The sequence below is a fragment of the Sus scrofa genome, chromosome 18 (assembly GCF_054392235.1).
Source record: "Sus scrofa isolate SSC_HxYL_T2T_F1_AM1 chromosome 18, Sscrofa_HxYL_maternal_Yorkshire_Landrace_v2.0, whole genome shotgun sequence".
Lineage (NCBI taxonomy): Eukaryota > Metazoa > Chordata > Mammalia > Artiodactyla > Suidae > Sus > Sus scrofa.
In genome coordinates, this window is record NC_139400.1 from 62,167,053 (window position 1) to 62,191,293 (window position 24,241).

Sequence of the window (24,241 nt, forward strand, 5' to 3'; positions counted from 1 at the left end):
TCCCTTCCCACCTTTTTCTCTCAGAACCATCTAGACCCCCAGTCTTAAAGGGTTACGTGGTAATTGCAGAACGACACACGGCTGGCTGGCTTTGATGTTACTTTTCTACACTGCAGGGCAGTTTTCTGCTCTTGTAACTTCTTGTAACATTCCTACAGAACTGCTTGGAATACAACTATTTCACAGCGCATTCCCTCGAGTTTCATTATGCTTGCAGGGATCCCTGGAAATAGCCCTCAGTGAACTTCCCCAGCCCAGGAGTCTTCATTTTGCCTCCTCAGATCTCAATCCTTTCCTAACATTTGACATGGAATCTACTTAAATACAAAGAGGCTGCTTTTTTTGGCATTCTGATTTATCTGTAAGAATGGAATCTTCAGTTCTTTAGCATTTGACACAACACCATATGCCTTTTCCAGAATTTCCTAGCATTCAGCTGCTGTTCAGTTGCTGTCTTTCCCACAAGCTAAGTGTTAAGCTTGAAATAATGGATTTGCTAACAATTCTGCTTCTTTTATCTCTTATAGAAACAGTGTCATTTTGCTATACTTTTCCCATGCCTGCGGGTATCTGAAATGAAAATGCTCGAATGAGATTTTTATTTTACAGGCAAAGTTGATACTAGTGACATCCAGCAGCTGGCTGGCCAGTTCCTGCCCTCCTCTCTCCTGAAACAAGCTGATCCCCAAAGTGGCTGTTTAAAAAAAAAAAAAAAAATGGCTTTGGTCTTCAGAAATTCAAAGAATTTTGTGAAATATTTAGTGTTCGTAATACATTTATGCTTTTACAAACTCAATTTATCAACGTATTCATCAACTTACTGGTTCTTCCTAACTCCAAAGAAAATTAACTCATATATTAATATATCCTAGACATGTATAGTTAACCAAATTCATTGTTTTCTTCATTTTGGACAACTTAATAAAGTTTCTAGACATATCCAAGGCTAAAAACATGTATTTAAATTTTCTTATAATTGTTTTATTTTCTTGCATGCAATCTTTTAATTTCAAGACTGTTCCTGTAAGTTGTAAGGATGTTGCCAGAAGGAACGGTCCCTTTGATAACTGACATGTTATACAGAAGTTGTAGGTTTTATTGTGGTAAGTCTATACGTTTAAACTTCAGTGATACTGCAAACTGAATTTATTCAAGTAAGGCCTTAGCTGCTTAGGACAAATTTACTAAAATTGAGTCTTTTTTTTTTTTTTTTTTTTTGTCTTTTGTCTTTTTAGAGCCGCACCAGAGGCATATGGAGGTTCCCAGGGTAGGGGTCTAATCAGAGCTGTAGCCGCCAGCCTACACCACAGCCACAGCAATGCGGGATCTGAGCCACATCTGTGACCTACACAACAGCTCATGGCAAGGCTGGATCCTTAACCCACTGAGCGAGGCCAAGGATTGAACCTGTAACCTCACAGTTCCTAGTTGGATTCGTTTCCACTGTATCACAAGGGGAACTCCGAGTCCTTTTTTTTTTTTTTTTTGGCCACACCTGAGGTGTATGGGAGTTCCCATGCCAGGGATCTAATCTGAGCCACAGCTGTGAATTATGCCACACTGGGTTCTTAGTTCACTGCTTCACAGTGGGAACTCCCTAAAACTGAGCCATTTTGAACGTCAGTCTGGAAGAGGCCTTCTACTGAAACACGTTCCTACAAGGATGTCATCCGTAAGATTTCACTGATGTTCCCATTAACACTCCACTGATGGCCACAATAACACTGCAAGTTTCAGTCAGATGCGCACACCTCTTGCTGAGTCCTGAGCTAGGAGTTAGTAACTCGGAATTTAGCTGAAAGTAACTGAAACACACTTATTTGGCAATTCTAGAAGAGGACCTCAGGACACACATGTGACAGATGGGGGTGATGCAGCTGCAAAGAATGCCCACGGGTGGCTGGCGTCCATCAGAAGCCATGAAGAGGCAAAGACGGATGCTTCCCTGGAACTTTCAGAGGGAGCACAAGCCTGCCTGGACACTGATTTTAGACTTTCTGACCTCCAGATTGCGGCAGAATAAATCTCTACTGTTTAAGCCACCCGCTTTCAACTGTTTGTTATGGCAGCTCTAGGAAACTAACACAAATGTGAAGTTCAACTTCTAGTTTTCTATGTATTTTAGAAGAAACTGATGTAAAGACTCATTCCAGATAAGCGGCGCTTTCAGAACATGCGCTGATGTAACAAATACAAAAATTCCCAATTCTCTAATCCTACTTCCATCTGACACACGTGTGCGTGCACACACACACACACCACACACACACACTACATTCCTTAACAAAATATCACAAACTACACAAGGAAATAATCTTTCACGAGACAGCAAGCAGCCTATACGAAGGTTAAAAATCCCAAGAATTTAAGATAAATGGGAGACCACAAGAGAAGTAAGTAGGTTTTGAAATGATTTAAGAACTATGAAGAAAAAATACGACGCTGTGAGAAAAGAACAGGGAGTTTTATAAAAAAGCAGAATTTCTAGACTTTAAAAAAAATGAATTAAGTACAATGAAAATTCCAGGGCCTGCAATGAAAAAACGTAATGGACTGGTAAGTAATAAAAGAAGTGCAGTTAAAGAGGGGCATAGATCTGCGTAAATTATACTGGGAACTAACTGCGGAGTTTAAAATATTTATTTCTCCGTATCTTTGCAGGTATCTGCAGCACTTGATTCTTTCCACTCGTGTATAATAACAAGGAAATGACTATCATCGCCACGCACTTGGCCGCGACTTTATTTTTAAGTGGCAGGAATTCCTAGACCAAATTCCAAAGAATCTTGCTATCATGGTTGAAACGATTGATTCTGGATGATAAGCTCCCGTCTCAGGCACCGACTTGCCATTTTTCCTTCCACAGCTGTGTGTGTACAGTGCGTTCAAAGACAACACGAAAGACCCACAGCCCAAACCTAGCACTAACTTCAAACTAACACTTGTTAAAAAGCAATCGCTTTCAAAATTTGGTAACATCTGATGCAGTCGATGTGTTTGTTGGTTTGTTTTTGGCCACACTCTCAGCATACAGAAGTTTCCCAGGGCCAGGGATCAAACCCACACCATAGTAGTGACCCGAGTTGCAACAGCGAGAACACCAGACCCCTAACCTGCCGAGCCACACGGGAACTCCTAATTCAAAAAATTATTGATCAAGCATCTGACACAGTACGAAAAGTGCAAAAATAATGGCTTCTGGCAAATTCTGGCTTCACATGATCTAATGTGAAAGGCACCTGGAGTCAGATGTGGCTACATCATACCCTGGGCTCAATCACCGCTGTCAACGGAGGTGTCATTCTGAGAGAGGTGCTAGGAACTGTAAGTGAAGGAAAGAAACCCAGTGTGGCGCCAGTGGGGAGAAAAGCTTTGGAAGACCTGCCTGTGTCCTTGAACCCAATTCCTTCTCCCTTCTCCTCGCTCCTCCTCCTCTTCTCTTACAGGATTAATTCATTTACATGGACTATTGAAATAGTAACTACCTAACAGTGCAGTCTGCACACAGATATGGTAACAATAAAGAAGGCAACTGAATGACTGAAATTTGAAAAAAACACTGATTTAAATCTATCCAGCAAAATTTATGAATGGAATATTTGTACAGTCCCAGTACAATAAGTATATACAAAATTTACTGGGACACTCCACTTGTAAGTATATAAATTCTGTTCATAAATATTTATAGCAGTTGAATGTAAAGCTAAACTTGAATAATAATGAGGCAAAAATCAATTTTTTGTTGCTAGCTTTTAGAGAATAAAGTGTTGTGCTCTCCACAGGAATTATTATAACTGATAAAATAGTATGTATGCGTGTCTATAATCTTAAAATAAATTATAGGAAGGATTAACCAATCAATGAGAAAGAAATGAATAATTTAATAATCATGTGAGCAAAATAGATAATTTGGGGGAGAAACAGAAATAAGACTATTCTCTTACACATTAAGCTGAAATATAGTCCAAATAAATTAAAGGTTTAATCTAACCCTAACAACAAACCCTAGAAGAACATACAAATTAATGTGCAAGCCCCAGTTTTAATAATTAAAAAACACTTTAAATACAGTTTCTGTGGAAAGCAGGGATTCAGAAGATGAGAGGCACTGGTAGCGAGAACACAGAGTCCTAAATCCTGGACTTGGAGAATAGACTTGTGGTTGCCAAGGGGGAGGGGGAGGAGGGGGGAGGGATGGGGAACTTGGGGTTAATAGCTGCAGACTATTGCCTTTGGAATGGATAAGCAATGAGATGCTGCTGTGTAGCACTGGGAACTATGTCTGGTCACTTATGATGGAGCAGGATCATGTGAGAAAACAGAATGTGTACATGTGTGTGTGACTCGGTCATCTTGCTGCACAGTAGGAAATTGACAGAACACTGTAAACCAGCTATAATGGAAAAAATAAAAATTGTTATATAAAAAAAGAAAGAAAAGAGTCCTGTTTTATGTGACACAGTAGGTAAAGATGGAGAATTTAGCAAAAGGCTGACTCTGCAATACCTCAACTTTAATACTTATTTAGGCCCATTTGATTCCAAAATTAGCCTAAGACAGTTTACAAAGTTACATATAATATGGCAAAATAAAATGATTTAAAAATCAATAAAAGGGTCAGGGAAAATATTATAACTGTGTTATATAATAATAAATTATTATTATAACTATAATTCATGTTGTGAATTTTGATACACTTTCTAAAAGTATCACTGTGGCTGTAAGTTTTCCAGAAGTAAGCATAAGGTTGAACATGGCCACCCATGGAATTTCTATAAAATAATATTATCTTCATATGCATAATTTTCATACAGAACAGAAATGACAAACCAGAGGATATAACGACCAGTTTTAATGGCAGTCACAGCTATAACAGCAACAAAAATGATCAAGCTAGCAATGTTATTTCTCTTAAAAAGCCATAATGCAAATACTGAACAATGGATACTCCAATAAATGGATATTAAATCATTCATTGGTACACACAGACCCTGGAACGTGTTTTGGCAGCGCATGGAAACTTTAAATAAGTTCCTATCCTGCCCCAGAATTCCGCTTCTAGAAAACTATCACAGGGAATAACTGAAGAAGCAAGCAAAGGCTTATGCTCCGGGGAAAGGACAGCACTATTTATACTGGGAAGAAACTGGGAACAGACTACGTTCCACAAGAAACAACTACTGCGTTACTCCCATTTAACAGACTCTTTGCAGGCATTAAAATAATGGTATAGTTTTTGAATGATACCGTGATATGCTTAAAAGCCATTAAATACAGTATGATCTCAACAAAGATAAATGATACAGACAACATAAAAGGCATTTGGGTATGATTTAGTGACTATATTTTCTTAAAATTTTCTGATTTTTCCATTTTGTTTTCTGTAGATATACAGGTCTCTTAAAAATAGTGAATGTTTTCTTCTGATCTGAAAAACTGTGCTGTAAATGGGAGAGGAGACGTGGACAGGGGTGATGGGGTTTTGTTTGGTGTGTGAGTGTGAGAGTGTGTGTGTGTGTGTGTGTGTGCACGCGCGTGCATTTTAGATAGGAAAGACTGAGGTTTGTTCTTCCAGAGCAAAACATTCTCAAACTATGACAAAGAATGGAACTAATCAAAAGATAAATCCTAGAATCCCAGCAGATGGAAGGGATGGAATTAGGCTCAGCACAAGGAGGATTAACCTTGAAGAGGGAAAAAAGTGAGGGCAGGCGCCAGCACAGAAACAATTAAGGAGCAAAATGTTTAGAGCGCGCACAGTGAAGAGTCCTAAAATCCCCAGGAAAGCAGGACAGGGCGGGAACAATGAGCAGAAGGACTTGAAGCTGGGGGTTAGTCTGGAAGAGACAGTGTCCCGAATGGGAGATGGAGCTGGGGGGAGATGTGGAAAGGCTTAGAGGAACAGGTTTGGATGGGAGATCCTACCACTGCAGGGCTCAAGTTCAGGGCTGAGAAGGTCACCTGCAGGACAGCAGTGCGTGGTTTTCGGTGGGGGCTGGGGGGGTGGCCATAGAAGAACAACATCCCCAGGAGGTCAAGTTCTTGGTGCTGGCAGAGAAATGAGCAAGGCCATGACCTACAGGTTTAGGGCAGCTGAAACGGGAGAGGGGCCATGACAGAGATGACGGGAGGGGAGAAAACTGGAGCATGTGCTCCCAGGGAACCCTGTTAAAATGAAGACGACAGCGGGGTCCCCATCTTCAGGTTAATCTCTTGGTGATTTCCAGGTACCTGCATTTTTATGAAGAGTCTGTGGTGGTGAATGATGAGACCACAGGCAGTCCAAGGGCCATGTTTTGAGAAATCTGAGAGTGGATATGATACGGCACACAAGAGGTAAATGACTTATAACACTCATAAGACTCGAAAAGCAGGGGTATCCAGAAAAAAGAGGTGAGAAGCCCGAGCCTCTGCTCAGAAGTTTAGGAACGGAAGGTAAGAACTTCAGAGGCAGGAGGTCCCGGATGGTGACATGGTCCAGACAGTGCATCAAATCCCTTGCAGAGGAGGGAGGAGCAAGGGGGAACTTGAAGATGAGGAAGCTAAGGAACCCTGCCTTTTGGTTTTTGGAAATCTTCCACTTAGTTTGTCAACAAAAATTTTCTTTGTACTGAGAAAGTGTTTTCCAAACTCGCATTCCATGGAAGAAGGCTCTGCAGTTGCAAGAAATACTAAGGAAGAGCAATGACAAGCAGGCATTTTATGGTCAGGTTATTTAGGGAAATGCTGGTTTATAAAAAAGACAGGAAGATTTGTTTATTACATCTTTCCCAGAGGCTTGCCCTATGTGACTGTGTTTTACCAATGTCTAATGAGGAGAATTTAGCATGCTACTCAAATGCACTTAACTAGAGGAAACTTTCTTTCCCCCTAAAAGAGCCTTTTAACATCCCTCGTAGCTGAGGTTCTGCAGAGAAGGAAAGGGAGACCCTGGGAGAGAAGAGACAAGAAGAGAAACGCAGGACGAGGAAGCCTAAACTCACGCCGCCTGGGTCTGTCCTCCCCTGGTCTCTGTTCCCTCTCTCTCCTCCTGTCCTTGGCAGCCACTGTCCATCTCTGCACAGTGGACAGCAGCCGTCTCAGACACTGTGCATGTCCTCAACATCTGGAAATTCCCATCAACCCTGCTTTTCTAAGAAGTGTGTTCATCATAAATTATTCCCAAACCATTTAATGGAATAACCCAAAGTTCTCTGGGTTATTATGTACTAGTGGTTTTAGTACATTCCCCTTTGCAAAGTTGTGTTTTTGTTTTTGTTGCAAACATCCTGAACTTGAGCAAATGCTCTGGGGCATTTACTAAGGTAAGACTGTTCCCTTGAGTCTGTGAATGGCAGTAATAGATTTCTACTATTGGACTTGGCATTTCCAGTTGGTGATGACGCATTGTTTATTATTTTAAAAAATATACCCATGGCTGATTTTCATTTAGAAGTTTTTCATCTTTTCATCTCTGTTCGTAAGACAGATGTATAGATTTTCTTTCTTTCTTTCTTCTTCCTTCCTTTTTTTTTGGTCCAATTTGTTGTTAGGATCCTGCTACCCATACACAGTCAACTGGAGTATCTTCCTGTCACTGTCTATGCTCTGGAATTTTAAAAAGTATGTTAACATGGGAATTATGAGTCCCTGAAAGTTGGTGTAGCTTATGCAAAACTCTCTGGGCCGGATGGTTTTTGATAGCATTTTATTTTCTTCTAGATTGGTACATTTAGGCCTTTTGCTTCATCTGCAGATACATTTGTAAAATGTTATTTTCCTAGAAAATGAAACTATTTCCAGTATATTTCCAAGTTACTGAAATAAAGTTGCATGTTATTCTAAAATTTCAAGATAATTTTAAATATGATATGCAGTTGGTAAAACTAAGTTATTAAAAAGCAGGGTATAAGGTAAACAATGAGCTTTCCCTCCGCCCCTCCTTATAGTTCCTCTTTCCCTGGGCACTTACACACTTACGGTTTTCTTGTGTCATCCCGAGGGGGAGAGAGTTCGGGCCTGTGCACGTGTGTGTGCCTGCATGTTCATATACAGACACACTTGCAGACGTGTTCCTTTTAAAAACACAAGTGTTGGGAGTTCCCGTCGTGGCTCAGTGAAACGAATCTGACTAGCATCCATGAGGACTCAGGTTCGATCCCTGGCCTTGCTCAGTGGGTTAAGGATCTGGCCTTGCTGTGAGCTTGTGATGTAGGTCACAGACGCGGCTCGGATCCTGTGTTGCCTTGGCTGTGGTGTAGGACAGCAGCTACAGCTCCAATTCAACCCCTAGCCTGGGAACCTCCAGATGCCATGGGTGTGGCCCTAAAAAGACAAAAAGAGACCAAAAAAAAAAAATTAAAAAAAAATTAAAATACAAGTATTAGCATACTACATATACTGTTCTGTACCTAATTTTTTTCACTTAATATTATTATTTTTCTTCAGCCATACCTGCACCATATGGACGTTCCCAGGCCAGGGATCAAATCTGAGCTGCAGGTGCAGCCTATGCCACAGACGCAGCAACACCAGTTCCTTAACCCGCTACACCGGAGTGGGAACTCCTATTATTTTTTGAAGACAGTCAAATATTAGTACTTGTAGAAATGCACTTTTAATGCAAACAAAACACGGTTACTGACGTAACGGAATTTTAGTCCTAGTCTTCGGTTTTGGAATTCCTAGGAGTTTCTTATTCTCCATTTACATGACTAATGGGTTTGCTACTAAGTAAGAACAGATAAGAAACAAAAGGTTCATGTCCTTCATATGCTAAATATGAGGGAGTATTTAACACCCCCAGTGTAATCCCGGGCAGAAACTGACCAGGGAGGCCCTGCCATACCCTGCACAGAGCAGCAGCTCAGCCACTACCCTTGGAGGATGAATGGACCAGCCGGGGAGACAATCCGTTGATGTGGAATCGGGTGGACAGAGAGAATTTAGTAAACCAAAAGGCACCCCTTCTGACCTATACTCAAGGAGATCCCAGTCTCCTTCACGCGGGTTCATCCAGCCCACACTTCCTGAGCGCCAGGCACTGGGCCCTGCAGCTGTTACAGAAAAGGACAAATACTCTCCTCCCATGTGCTTGGGGTTTCCCAAGCCTCACATTTTTTTGCATCAATCTATATTCTCTACGGCAGGTCTGAGGAATAAGAGAGAAAGACACAGGACGGGGAGTGTGGCAGTGTCTGAGATGCACTCTTTAATGTTAAGCGTCGGGCGCCTGCGGAGAGAGAGAATGTTTCTGCTGTTTGACTCTCTGGTGGTTGACGAACAATACTTTCATTAAAATGGAGTGAATATAATTGTCATTCACCGTCATTTATAGTTTTATGGGCAGAGTCGTGAGAATCGTGATTTTTCGGTTGGCGCACACATGGGAACCAGCATCCCACGCGTGCGGAGTATGGCAACCAGAACACCTTTCCAGGTGTGCTCGCGAAGAGGGGAGTGGAGGAAAGTCACCCAGCCACTGCCGGGGTCCCCGAAGGTGTGTCAGCAGATCAGAGATGATGCTGATGGTCACCTGGCCTCGCCCTCCCGTCGGTGAAAATGCTCCTTCTACTCTATTCATCTTCAGATGCGCCTTGAACACCGTACTTCACACTTTGGAGAAGAGTTCACATTCCGAATCATTCCATGAATTATTTAATGTTACGGAGCCTGACCTACGCTCACTGAAGAATTTTTGAACGTTATAAATTACTATTATGGATGTTGCCCAGTAAAATAATGTGTTTTTTTTTTTTTTTTGAACGCTTTCTACCTTCATTTAAAAATCCACCATTTATCCTGTTTCTGACTCATTTACATGTCAGTCATCAAGGTCCAAGTCTTTCCTCATAGAAGCAGTAAGTAGCATTTTGTCAGTGGCAGGGAAACTAAAACACCAAAGATTTCAGAGCTGATTCTGCAACTTGAAATGCAACTAAAATTAGTCCAAGTGCTTCCCTCCTCTCTTGAAGTGTGCTTACTGCCCTTTTAAGTGAGGCTTCCCACTATTCTTAATTGACCAGTGCCCAGTACCTCTTCCAAGCCCACAGTGGGTAAACAAAGGGCATGAGAGGGCTCCACCCTTTAAGAGACTGGTTCCGCCTCATACCACAAACACTGCGAGCCTGAAGACCTCCCAACAACATCTGTTTAGGAACCATAGGTTGCGAACAAATAAATAGTTAAGATTCGATTCCTTTGGTATCTGCACAGAAACAGGAATGTGTGCAACTCCCTCCCTCAACTGGGCTTCAGTCTAGACGGCTGAGAATATCCCCACTGCCCTAGAGATGAAAGAACACAGAAATGGCAAATAACAATGTCGCTAAGTAGCTAACATTCCATTCCAAACACAAGAGGCAATCAGAACATTTTTTGAACTCTAAACACATGGACCCAAAACACACAGGAAATTTTCAGTCCCTAAATGATTCTGCATTGTCTAAGAACAAGCGCAGACTCTGGAGAAGGTGGGGGCGGGCGGGGGGGGGGGGGAGAGAGAGAGACAACGAAAGAAGAGAAAAGAGATTAAGACTGAAAAAGTATGGAGTGACTAAATCACACTCCCCACTAAGAATCCAGGTGATATGACAATGGTACCATCAAATTATGTTTTGTATCTCGAAACCAGTGTCTCTGAGAATCTTCAATTAAAATTCCTGGAATCCAGTACGACGTGCTCACCCGAATTAAACATGAACTCAAGCAGGCCAATGATAGCAAAGTCTCCTTGGAAGCAAAGGAGGGTCGGGTTCTCTTGTGCTATATCCAGCTGTCACCAGGCGTCTTTGATGTTTCCGAGCTCCACTTTGTCTTTAAGTGTAAGAGGTGGCTGTTAGCAAAAGAAATATTTCCCAAGTTCTTACAATAGACAGGGTCCTCCAGAGAGGCTTGACAGCTACCGTTCTGTTAGCATCTCTGTTCTCAAATTTAATTTGGAAGTAATATGCATGCATGCATTTAATTAACTCTATGAATAACCTTTAAAGACAGCGGCAGCAATTGAAAAGCACGGAAGAGGCAAGGTGAACCTTTCTATAAGGAGCTTCCTTAAAGCAGTCAATCACACAAGCAATCAATTGTCCCACCCAATTTTCCTCCTAGAGCTCTTTAAACAGTTTCTTTCCTTGGTTTGTGATTCCATGATTTAAGGTGTTTTTAGCACCCCCAAAACTTTGGATCAAGTAGATTTACTTTCTTGGCCTGTACACACTAGTTTCCAGTTAGGTGCAGGCCGGCTTAACTTCCGAGTTAAGAAAGTGCTAGCACTCTCCCTGATGTGCAGCAAAATCTCCCAGTCCATCAGACAGTATCTTAAAGTCACAAGAGAGCTCCAAGGAGTGTCCATGCTTCTATTTGATTTATTTCCCAAAGAAACTATCAGCCAGCCTTATAAACAGCTTCTATACTCCTCTAACTTTTGCTAGTGCAAATCCACAATTTTAGGATAAAATCACAAATAGCTCTTTAAGATTACCAAATAAAAAGTGTATTCGTATTAACAATATGGATGCTATTTTCAGTCCTGGACCTGTTATTAATTTTATCTGTGCTATTTTACCATTGTTTTAATTACCATGAATTAAGGGTTTTTATTTTCCTTTCTCTCTTCTACCTTTTCCCACCCTCAACCTTTCTGGCTCCCTCTACAACTTGATTTATGGTGCTTTTTTTTTTTTTTTTTGAAATTGTTTGTGTAGTTTGGGTGAGGTGTAGATAGTTGTCCTCTTTTATTGGTTTATTTAATTGGTTGTTCCCATGGTAACATTTTTAGTACATTTTTTTCAGAATGTTGAAAGATGCTTTGGGCTTTTGTGCAGTGGTCTGCTAATCTTCAACAGATCCTAACAGGATTCCTTTGTGCCTTTTTCTCCCGTTTTTGAGTGATTTGATATCTTTAACCCGTTGGAGGCTAAGTACCTTTGCTTCTAAGCATCGCATCTTTAGACATTTGCCTGATGAAAGCTGAGGTGGAGGCCACTCTGTAACCACGGAATCCTCTTCATGAGAGATTCAAAACAGAGGCAGCAAAGAGGCATCTAAAATTTTTACACTATAATTATGAAGTTTATATAACATAATGCGGCTATTTATTTTATATTTGGTTGTCAGATAAAGAAACTACAACTTTTTTTTTTGGTAGATGCTCTTTTGACTGAAGTGCTGGCCTGGCCGAGTGACTGTCCTTGGAGAGCTGTCTTCTGAGATTTAATGTTCTGTTTAAAGGATATTGTGAGACAGAAAGTATGAAAATAATTCATGAAAACATATTTGGATGTTTGTTCACTTCGACACATTCACTCAGTAGAGGACACCTCTGAAGTCTGGAAAGAAGTAGAATGACTTTTGGGAGACAGTTTGGTGGTTTCTTACAAAACTCAACACCCTTTTACCACGTGATCCAGAAACGGTGTGCCTTGGTATTTACCCAAAGGAGATGAAAACTTCTGTCCACACGAACACCTGCACGTGAATGTTTAAGGTAGCTTTGTTCATAATTGCCAAACGCGGAAAAAACAAGACACCCATCAGTAGGCGAGTGGATAAATAAACTGGTACATCCAGACAATGAAATATTATTTGGCGCCAAAGAGAGATGAGCTATCGTGTCTTGGCTATTGCGAATAGTGCTGCAGTGAACAAGCGGGTGCAGGTGTCTTTTTCAAGGAAGGTTTTGTCCGGACATATGCCCAAGAGTGGGATTGCTGGGTCACAGGGTAGTTCTATGTATAGTTTTCTAAGGTACTTCCATACTGTTTTCCATAGTCATTGTACCAACTTACATTCCCACCAACAGTGCAGGAGGGTTCCCTTTTCTCCACACCCCCCCCCCAGCATCTGCTATTTGTGGACTTATTAATGATGGCCATTCTGACTGAGGTGTGAGGTGGTATCTCATGGTAGTTTTGATTTGCATTTCTCTAATAATCAGAACTATGTCTAGTCACTTATGATGGAGCATGATAATGTGAGAAAAAAGAATGTATACATGTATGTGTAACTGGGTCACCTTGCTGTACAGTGAAAAACTGACAGAACACTGTAAACCAGCTATAATGGAAAAAATAAAAATAATTATAAATAAAAAAGAACTATTAAAATTATATACCTAAAAAAAAGAAGAAATGAGCTATCAAGCCATGAAATGATCTGGAGAAAACTTAAATGCATATTCCTAGGTGAGGGAAGCCAATCTGAAAAGCCTACGTGCTGTTTGATTCCAGCTATACATTTTGGAAAAGGCAAGTCCACAGAGACCATCAGAAGATCAGTGGCTGCAGGGAGTCTGTGTGGGGAAGAGAGGAAGAGGCAGGTCACAGAGGAGTTTAGGGTAACGAAAACATGCTGGGTGATTTTATGATGACAGATACATGATGGATATCTGTCCAAACCCACAGAATGTGCAACACCGAAAATGAAGTATGGATTTTGGATGATGGCTGTGTCAACGTAGATTCATCCTTGGCAAAAAAGGTACCACCTGGGTGAGTGATGACGGTGATGGGGCAGCTATGTATGTGATGTGTGGGGACAGCAGGTGTGTGGGAAATATCTCTACCTTACTCTCAACTTTTTGTAAGCCTGAAACTGTTCAAAAAAATCAGGTCATTTCAGACCTTAATGTAATTCAGATATAAAGCTTCTACTCATATGTATTTAACTATTAAATGGTGAAATAATGGCATGAGAGAATTTTATTTTTGTTGTTATTTTTAACAATAGCTATGACCTAAAATATTTACCATACCCATCCTAGGTTATAGGAGAAATTTTCATGGTTTCCTTAATAACCCTGATGCATTCAGAAGTCGGAAGGATGACAGGTGATGTGAGATTCAAACGGAGCAATCATACGACATATCCTAGCTCTCTACTTGTTTCCCCCTCGCTTCATTCCATCTCAATGAAGAAACAGGCCGCAAAATACTGAAGCAGCAGGAAGGGTACCCGTACCATTGTTTCTACTTAATAGTAGTATTAATATAAACACTCATTCCTAAGTGGAAAATATGTAAAGACAACTTAAACATGATCTTTCCTTAGGTATCATGACGTAATCTAAATATACACGCAAACGGAGACGTTTGAAATTACATAATGCTTTAGTCAATTTAAGTAGGGGGACTAGTTGCTCAGATACTCTCCCTTCCAGTTGGCCAAAGTCCATTATAATGGACATTATAATGGCTCACAGGATCTCCAAATGGCTTTATAGCAATTAAATTTTATCATACTAATTACATTGCCAGAAATCATATATCAAATTTACAGGATGTGGAAATGAAATAGAGCTGATACCCTGGCTTGTATAATTACTCAAGAAGTTAAAGAGATGCTCTAGATCCGGGAGAGCACAGGCTTCTCCACTTCTCCTTTTTCGTGTTCCTTGGGCACACGGCGCATTCCACCCGGCTGGTGAGGACCAGGGCCTGCGCTCAGTATTTTGCAAGCATCCTTGCTTTCAAGGTGGTGAGGAGGCTGACGTGTGGACTGAGAACGTGGGTGCTGGATTCAGGTTGCATCCTGCCTTGGCTAATTACTGTCCATGCCCCACTGGGCGAATTACTTCATTTCTGTGGCTCTCAGTGTCCCCATCTTGCAGATGGGTCACAACTGTGTTGAATGCAGAGGGTTCTTGTGAGGATTAACTGAGCTACTCAGCTACTGAGTATGACTTGAGAAAGCTGGCTGTGTTTAACCTTCTTCTGGTGGAAGTGATTCATGTTTCCGAGGGTTTTAACGACAAGGAAAAATAAAGGGAAGCAGAAACACGATAGCAGGACAAATGGCCACGCAAATGGTGACACAATAAAGGTGCTTTCCCTGTGAAAAAAATGCCTTTATGAGCTAAGACTAGAGAAACGATTTATTATTTAAGTTCTAAAATTATATAATTGCCAGAGTTCCCACAGTGGCTCGGCAGTAACAAACCCGACTAGCATCCATGAGGATGGGAGTTCAGTCCCTGGCCTTGCTCAGTGGGCTAAGGATCCGGCATTGCTGTGAGCCGTGGTGCAGGCCACAGACACAGCTCAGATCTGGCATTGCTGTGGCTATGGTGTAGGGCAGCAGGGGCGGTTCCAATTCAACCCATAGCCTGGAAACTTCCATATGCCGCAGGTGTGGCCCTAAAAAGCAAAATATACACACAGTTTATGTATTACATATATATAATTACCATAAGGTTTAGGAAGAAAATTACTAGCACCCAAAACACAAGTCTGCGATAGAGAACACTACTTAATGTAGCATGTGTGCTGTTTGGAATTTTACCCGGTCACTCATTCACTGATCATACTGGACTCTTTTGTGGTACAGAGCTTCTAGTGCTTGTTGATACTGCCAGAGCTTAATCCTGTATCATTATAAGGAAGACTATTAACCCCAAGATAGTTCTAATAGATGCCACTATTGATGATAAGGCTTCATATTTTTAGGGTCAGAGAAAGAGGAAACTACTAGCACACACAGTTCATTCTCAGTGGAACTTAGGAAAGCTGCAAGGTCATGATTTGGTACGGAGATTTGGACAAGTGCGTACAATCAGAAATTACTTGTACCTGAACACTCAGAAAAAAAGCACACAAGTCCTAGATTAAGAATAAAGGCCAGAAATCTCTTTTGCCATTTGCTTTTTAACAAGAAGACACCATAAATTTTTAAACATAAAAATATATTACAAAAGTATACTGCAGTTAAATTGTAGGAAATTTTAAAAACGTATACAATAAAAAATACAATTACATTTATCCTTAGTGTTTAATCTTATTTCTGGTTATTTTCCCCCTTATTTTGGCTCAACACAGAATTACGTGGTAATTCTCTAATAAAATTGACAATTTACATTCAATATACCACAAATAAATTTTCTGTATCATATGTTCTCCTAGACCCATATTATAAAGAGTTGCATTTTATTACTTTTTATGAAACATTTTACTGCATCGATTCTATCCCTTAATTATTTATATTGAATGAGTTCACTTTTATTTCAAATATTTTACCACAAGAAACAAACTCATGCAGGTAATTCTCTTTTCTTTTTCTTTCTTTTTTTTTTTTTTTTTGGTCTTTTTGCCATTTCTAGGGCCGCTCCCGCGGCATATGGAGGTTCCCAGACTAGGGGTCCAATCGGAGCCATAGCCACCAGCCTATGCCAGAGCCACAGCAACGCGGGATCCAAGCCGCATCTGCGACCTACACCAGCGCTCACGGCAACGCCGGATCCTTAACCCACTGAGCAAGGGCAGGGACCGAACCCGCAACCTCATGGTTCCTAGTCGGATTCGTTAACCACTGCTCCACGCCACGAAGGGAACTCCAATGCAGGTACTTCTTTACCCTAATTTATCCGTATTCACTTTTCCTATATTTCTGCAGGTTGAACTGGTAAGTTACAGGGTATGCAGATTACCTTGATTTCCGCTGTGTGGTGTTGGGCATGCAACGATTTAATTGTAAATAGTCACAATTTGAGAACTCGTTTTCCCATTAGTGCCACCATTAAGGTTTTGTTGCTAAGTTCTGGCTGGCATAAAGCATTCGTAGGGGGAAAAGCCCTGCTCACTAACTTGCCAGCACCCCGGTGTGGTCCTTCCTGAAGCGCAGAAAGATTCAACACATGATTCCCAATGTCACTGTGGGAAGAAACGAGAGAAAACCCAGCGTGAAAGCGTCACGTGACATCGGTTTACAAGTTCAATGTCCGGGTGCTTTTACATAAACGCAAGGGTTGGAACAAATAACACTCTCCACATAAATAGCTTCCCTCAAAGCATACTTTTCTCGGAGTTCTCATCGTGCCTCAGCAGTTAACAAACCCGACTAGCATCCATGGGGTCAAGGGTTCGATCCCTGACCTTGCTCAGTGGGTTAAGGATCCGGTGTGGCCGTGAGCTGTGGTGTAGGTCGCAGACAAGCTCAGATCTGGCTTGGCTGTGGCTGTGGTGTAGGTCGGCAGCTGCAGCTCTGATGCGACCCCTAGCCTGGGAACCTCCATATGCCATGGGTGCAGTCCTAAAAACAAAACAAAACAAAAAAGCACACTTTTCTCAGTTGTAAAGGAAATAACTCAGAGACCTCCAAGTCCACATGGCACTCTTTTCTCCAACACTTCGTGGCTCAAAGGTACGACTCTACCATCTAGATGAGCTGATTTCGGTTGTGTTTGGAATCCATCCGTATTCAGCAACTGCCTAAGAGCCCTCGGAAGTCCGCACGTGATGGTGTGTCCTTGCGGCGCCCGGGGAACAGCAGAGAGACCGGGGATAGCCGCACAATGTGTGTTGTGTACATTGCGCGCTGTGAGGAATGAGGGGATTGTAAACAGACTTTAAGGACTGCTGCTTATTTTGGCAGAAAGCCTGCCAACAAAAAGGATCATCATTTCATGAACTTAAATGACCATGGGGAAGCAATGCATGAACTACCTGCTGTCTGAGAGGAGGCACACATCCTACTTTAGAAATATACTGACAGGTGTGGGCTGAGGGTTTAACAGACTCCATTCCTTGGGGTTAAAAATCATCTGCTCCTGGCAAAATTCAACTTTCTGTTTTTTTTGGGGGGGGTTGGTTTTTTTTTGGTTTTTCTTTTGCAAGTGAGGGACAGAACAGGAGGAAAAGGGAAGGGAGACCAGCTTTAAATGACTTATAAAAAGGACTCAGGAAACAACAACAACAAACAACTACTTTCTGGACATCAAAAAGCTCTTACAAAACAGGCTTTTAATGATTTAATTGTAAATGAATCAAAAACATATGGATAACATTTTCTTTTAAAGTACTCTTGGGTTTAAAAAATTACGGCGAAAAGTAAATGGAGGGAATGTTTTAGATTTGGTGGAGCAGAAAAACATTTCAGAAAATAGCTGGAGGAGGTGGGACTCCGGTAGCATTTGGGGTTGTCTGAGCTCTTTGGAAGAAAGGCAATATGACGACCGGAACCCCTTCATCCAGGAGCCCTGCTCACCAGCTGCCTGCACCTGAAAGGCCAGACAAACAGAACCACCTTCCTCAACATGTGCCTTGACCTTGAATCTAGGGGAGCAGGTTGAGGGCCTGATACTGAGGGACATGTGCTGTGTTTTCAGACCCTCAGCTATTCTGAAGGCCAACATCCAACTGCAAACAACTCCTGGAGGTGAAAGCAGGTGAGATATGATCCACCTGGGGAGGAATGAGGTGTAAGCGAGGTCTTGCTCACATAGGCAGGTGCCATCTTCCACAGGCCTTTTGGGTCTGCAAGCGCTTCCATCTTAAATGTAAATTAGTACGATTTGATCAAAAGATGTGCATCATTTCATTTCTGCTTCAGGTAATTCCTTTGATCACCCTCGGCTTTACTGAAATGTAACGGACCCATCACATTACAACATATTTCAAGTGTACACTCTGATGATTTGACATGCATGCACGTTAGGAAATGATTCCCACAATCAGATAATTACACGTCCATCACCTCATGTAATGACTTTTCTACCTTCTTTCTTTTTTTGAGGAGAAGACAAGACCCACTGTTTGCAGATTTCACGTATACTAACTACAGTCCTCACGAGGTCCAGTCCATCCTCAACCTTATCTATCTCCTACCTGGAAGTTTACGCCCTTTCCTCAACCTCAACCAAGCCTCCTCCTCACCTCCCAGACCCCGTCAACCACCAGTCCACTGTTTCTACGAGTTCAGCTTTTTACAATTCCACATGTACGTGAGATCACACGGTATGTGTCTGTCCCTGCCTGGCTCATTTTACTTCGCATACTGTCCTCCAGGGTCACCATGTCATCACAAGTGGCAGGATCGCCTTCTATTTTAAGGCTGAATAACATTCCTTCGTTTCCATAGACCATGCTTTATCTGTTCACCTACCAGGATGTCTCCACGCATTGGCCATTGTGAATGCTTCTGCAATGAACCTGGGAGCACAGATTTGTCAAGGCAGAGATTTCCTTTCCTTCGGATGTATACTCAGCAGTGGGGCTGCTGGATCATGTGTGGTACTTCTACGTGGAACTCTTTGAGAAATGTCAACAGTTTTCCGTAGCTGCTGTACCAACTCACATTCCCACCTGTGGTCTCCACATCTGCACATCCTTGTCAACATTTACTGTCTCAAGCTTTTTGATAGGCAACCTCCTGACAGGTGTGAGGAGACACGTTATTGTGGTTTTGACTTGCATTTCTGGATACCGCCTTCATATCTGACCTTATTAATTTTAATCTTATCTCTCTTTTCCCTTATTAGTCTTGCTAAACATCTGTCAGCTTTGTCAATCAACTGTTTCGCTAATTGTTTCTATTGCCTTTCTAGTCTCTATGTCACTTATTTTTGTTCTGATCGTCATTGTCCCCTTCCTGCTACTAACTTTGAGCTTAGTTTTTTTCTTCTTTTTCTAGTTTCCTGAGATATAAAGTTAAATTGTTTGAGACTTTTATTTTTCTTAATGTAGGTGTTTAGTTCTTTCTTAGAACTGCTTCTCCTTTTGTAAACTTGGCATGTTGTATTGAAAGCCTTATTTTATTTTAATTTTATTTTTTGTCTTTTGCTCTTTTTGGGCTACACCCTTGGCATATGGAGGTTCCCAGGCTAGGGGCTGAATTAGAGCTGCAGCTGCTGGCCTACACCACAGCCACAGCAACTGGGGATCTGAGCCGCATCTGTGACCTACACCACAGCTCATGGCAACGCCAGATCCTTAACCCACTGAACGAGGCCAGGGATAGAACCCGAGTCCTCATGGATACTAGTCGGGTTCCTTACCCACTGAGCCACGACGGGGACTCCCAAGCTTTTTTTTTAAATAGTTGAATTCCTTCCTTCCTTCCTTCCTTTTTTTCCCTTTCTCTCTTTTTTCTTCCTTCTTCCTTCCTCTCTCCCTCCCTCCCTTTTTCCTTTCTTCCTACTAAAGCATAATTGATTTACAAAGGTGTGTCAATCAAGATATATTTTGATCTTCCTATTGATTTCTTTTTTGACCCACTGGTTGTTTAGCAGCGTGTTATTTAATCTCATACATATATGAACTTTTTTTCTTTTATTGACTTCTCATTTTATACTATTGTCATGAGAAAAGATGCTGGATATTACTTCAATCTTCTAAAATTTGTCAAGACTTGTTTTGTTGCCTAATGTGTGATTGATACTGGAGAATGGTCCATGCTCATTTGAGAAGAAGGTATTTGCATGGACTCCTTCGCATTAATCTGTTAAGTCAATTTGGTCTAAAGTTTAGTTCAAGCTCAGTATTTACTTGCTGACTTTTCATCTGAATGATCTACCCACTGGAGATGGTGGGGTAATGAAGTCCACTACTATAACACATTGTTGTCTATCTCCCCTCTCAGATCTACTAGTATTTGCTTAATACATATTTTGGCGTTCCAATGTTGGGTGTACATACACTAAAAAATTATGTCCTCTTGATGAATTGACTTCTTCATCACTACATAATGGTCTTCTTTGTCTCATGTTACTGTTTTTAACTTAAAGTTTATTTTGTGGGGTATAAATATAGTTACTCCTGCTTCATTTGGTTTCTGGTGGCATGAAATACATTTTTTTTAGTCCTCCACTTTCAGACTACATGTGTCCTTAAAGTTGAAGCAAGTCCTCTTGTAGGAAAAAGAGCTGGCTCTTGCTTTTTTCTAAGTTGAAGTATAGTTGGTATACTTATATGTGGCTTTTTTTTTTTTAAATCCATTCAGCCATGCTTTGCCTTTTGATTAGAAAATTTAATCCATTTACATGTAAAGCAATTATTAATAGGTAAGGGCTTTAATATTTAGTGATGTTGAATGTTTTTTTTTTTTTCCATGTGTTTGTTGGCTTTCTGTATGTCTTCTCTGGAGAACTATTTATATATTCTGCCCATTTTTTTTTTGATTGGGTTTTTTATTTTATATTGAGCTGTACGAGCTGTTTGTATATTTTGGAAATTAATCCCTTATTGGTGACACAATTTACAAATATTTTCTCTCATTCTGTAGGCTGTCTTTTCATTTTGTTTATGGTTTCCTTTGTGTGCAGATGCTTTTAAGTTTAACTAGGTCCCATTTGTTTGTTTTTATTTTTATTTCCATTAATCTAGGAGATAGAGCCCCAAAAAATGTTGCTGTGATTTATGTCAAAGGGTGTTCTGCCTATGTTTTCCCTGGGAGTTTTATAGTATTTGGTCTTACATTTAGGTCTCTAATCCATTTTGAGTTTAATTTTGTATATGGTGTTAGAAAATGTTCTAGTTTCATTCTTTAACATGTATCTGTACAGTTTTCCCAGGACCATTTACTGAAGAGTCTGTCTTTTCTTCATTGTATGTTCTTGCTTCATCATAGAATTATTGACTTTAAGTGTGTGGGTTTATTTCTGAGCTTTCTACCCTCCTGTTCCACTGATCTATATGTTTGATGCCAGTACCATACTGTTTTGATCATTATAGCTTTGTAGTATAGTCTGAAGCCAAGGCGTTTGATTCCTCCAGCTCCATTTTTCTTTCTCAAGATTCCTTTGGCTTGTGCCAGGCTCCCTGATGGAGTCCATGAAGTGGTTAGCATGCTCCATATCTCGAATATATTCCAAGTCCTAGCTGCTCTTCTCCCTACCCCTTCCCACACTTAGTCATGCAGCTCACCTCAGTACCTTGGATAGTGCAAGATAAAGGTGAAAGTCTTTGGCAGAATCCTGCAGATCTGGGGAATCCAGGCACTCACACATGCTCATGTTCCTCCAGGGGAAAAACTGCAGGCCAAGATGGTGTCTTAGCGCCAAGCTATGCCACCTGTGGGGAGGGGTGATGGCAGAGTAAAACTCTTCCTCTTTCCCTCTTCAATGCATCTAATCATGGATTTTCTGCTCCATATGCTAAAATTTCTCTGCTGGACTCTTGGACTTTCATAGAGGATGACTGTCAAAATCAGTGTTCTTTGGGGAAAAGATGGCTACAAAAAAAAATCAATCGATCAAACAACACTTTCTGCCAACTCGCTCAGGCAGTTATTTATTTTCTTTCCTTGTTGCACAAAACATCAACAGAGTTAAATCTATCCTCCAAACTGTGAGAAATTAATAAATATTAAATATACACTGATGTTTCTCTACAATCTTCACAAAACAGTTAAAATCCCAAAGTCTAGAAAGTTGTGGGAGAAAGCCAAAAGGGCTTCCTTGATAGAAGGCATTACCTCTCCTATTGTTGTGCAAAGGATTTCAGCCACAGTGGCAAGGTGGCATATCCTTCACGGGTTCAGGAACTCCTGCCCTTTAGGACAGTAAGTCCCTCAAGTGTGTGGTCCTTATTGATTAGTGAAAATTTCATCCACAGACATTGATCACTTATAAAAAGGAATCTGTTTCTAAAATTTCAGTTAATAAAACCATCTTTTCTTACTAGAGGGAAACATGCACATTTGGAGTAGTCTGTAGACTTACAGGTCATGTATTTTCATGATTAGGAAGACAACGGAATAAACAAATACTTTGGAATTAGTCTATAGCTAGCATAGTTTATTACCTAAAAATTCAGCACTTACTGCCAGCATTAGGCAATGGCAGTATTTAAATAATCAGCACAACCTTTTATTGACTCAGGAAACATCTTTGGTCCTCGGTGGGTTCAACACAGTTGATTTAGTTTTAGCAATATTTATGGAAACATATGCAATATTAACACTAGAATGGCTGTTTTCATTCCCAGGCACATCATAAATATCTGACATTCTTTTCCTGCCACTATGCTGCTCTCTGTCTCATAGAGAACCTCAGTGTATCTTTCTTTTCTCATTGACTGTCCAACCCCCCCCAGTATTCCTTCTTTCCTGATCCATCCCAGGTGAAACAGTGACATTGAGAACTACTATTTTACTAACACTTTCAACCTCACCCTTCTCCCACCCCATGTTCCTTCAATCCCCTCCCACTTCCTGTTTTGCCTTCCAGGAAAAATCTCAGAGCCACATCTGATCTTTTCCATCATGAAATTGCTGCATTCTCCTGAAGAGCATCACTTAGTAGGGCAAATTACCACCTCACCATATCAGTGATCTTCAGCCTCAACTGGGCCACTTTCAACTTTGTTCACCAATTTTTGAATTTGGTTTGAGCTGGCTTTCATTCCTGTTGCCCCAGAGACTCTATCTTACCTCTAGCGCTCCTGAGTTTTTATTTGACCCACAGCCTTTCTCTAAACACACCATCCTAGCTTCTACTTCTATGCCATCAGGTAGAACTACCTTGACCTCCTGCTTGCTCCTCCTGCCACATGGAAATGCATCTTCACCTGTCCCTTCCTTGCCTCTCTGTCTGCATGGCCAGAGGGTAAGTGCCCCGTCTCTTGCTCAGTGCCAGTGTCTTCAGTGTCGTCCTTGATCCCATCTGTTTTCCTTCAAGACCATGATCAATCAAATGCAATATTTACTGTTTTATCTTCAACCATCCCTTCTGTCTTGGCTTCTTTCCCTTGAGCTAAATAAATGTTTAAATCTTTGAACACTTAAAAAACAAAACAACCACAGCAGAAAAACCTCCCTGGGCTCCTGTGTCCTCTGTGAGCCGTCCCTCTGACATCCTTCCCTGTGCAGCGAAACTCCTTGTCAAAGTCATGGCAAGACTCTCCACTCACTGACTTTATCTTTCCACTCTACACCTCCCACACTGCTTCCACCTCCAGTCCTCATACTTTTGGAAAGTTCACCAAAGACCTTCTTTCTCAATGCAGTGATACTGCAGCAGTGCTTTGCACGCGGGACCTCCTGGCTGCCTTTGAGACAATGGAACATTCATTCCCCACGGAATCACTTGCCGGTGTAGACTGCCCTTGCTGGGCCTCAGTGCCTGTTCCCTCTGTTCCATTCTGGGGACTCTCCTGCCTCACCACGTAAATGGTTGCTATTTTCTCTAGGTTTGCTATTTTCTGCTAGAGTTTCTCTAGCTCTCACTTACTATCACCCATTTGGTTTACTCTTTGGCGACGACGTCCAGTTGCACCTTCGCTGACCCACCCTGGCCTTCGTTCTCGCATGTCCTCCTTACTTTTCTGCCTCTTCTCATGCTCCTCTTCGTTCTCCTGTTTAACTTCGAATCATCCCTCGGATTGGGGGTCATGCGTCTTCACTTGCAGGAAGCGTTTCCTGAAACACCAGGTTGCCAGGGACCCTCTTTTATGCTCCTTTATCTCCAAAGGCGCTCTTCTCTTATGGCTACCCCCACGTCAGACTGAAATCATTAGGTCTTGTGCCCCCCAGTCTCACTGCTCTGCATGCCCTTGGA

At 41.4% G+C, this 24,241-nt stretch overlaps 1 long non-coding RNA gene across 5 annotated transcripts in view; it reads right to left on the minus strand.

Annotated features, from left to right (window-relative positions):
* The window catches only part of LOC110257602 (uncharacterized), a 276,977-nt gene that overhangs the window by 77,522 nt on the left and 175,214 nt on the right, over positions 1–24,241 (minus strand). Inside the window, exons 7-8 of one of the 5 annotated variants that reach the window (XR_014833299.1) lie at positions 16,397–16,619; positions 12,071–14,805 (exon numbers count right to left, since the gene is read on the minus strand). The exons of 2 other annotated variants lie outside the window; for them this stretch is intronic. This is a non-coding gene — a long non-coding RNA (uncharacterized LOC110257602). Of the gene's footprint in view, positions 1–12,070; positions 14,806–16,016; positions 16,620–24,241 lie in introns of those variants that run through there. 2 more of the 5 variants (XR_014833300.1, XR_014833301.1) reach the window with 2 other exon arrangements.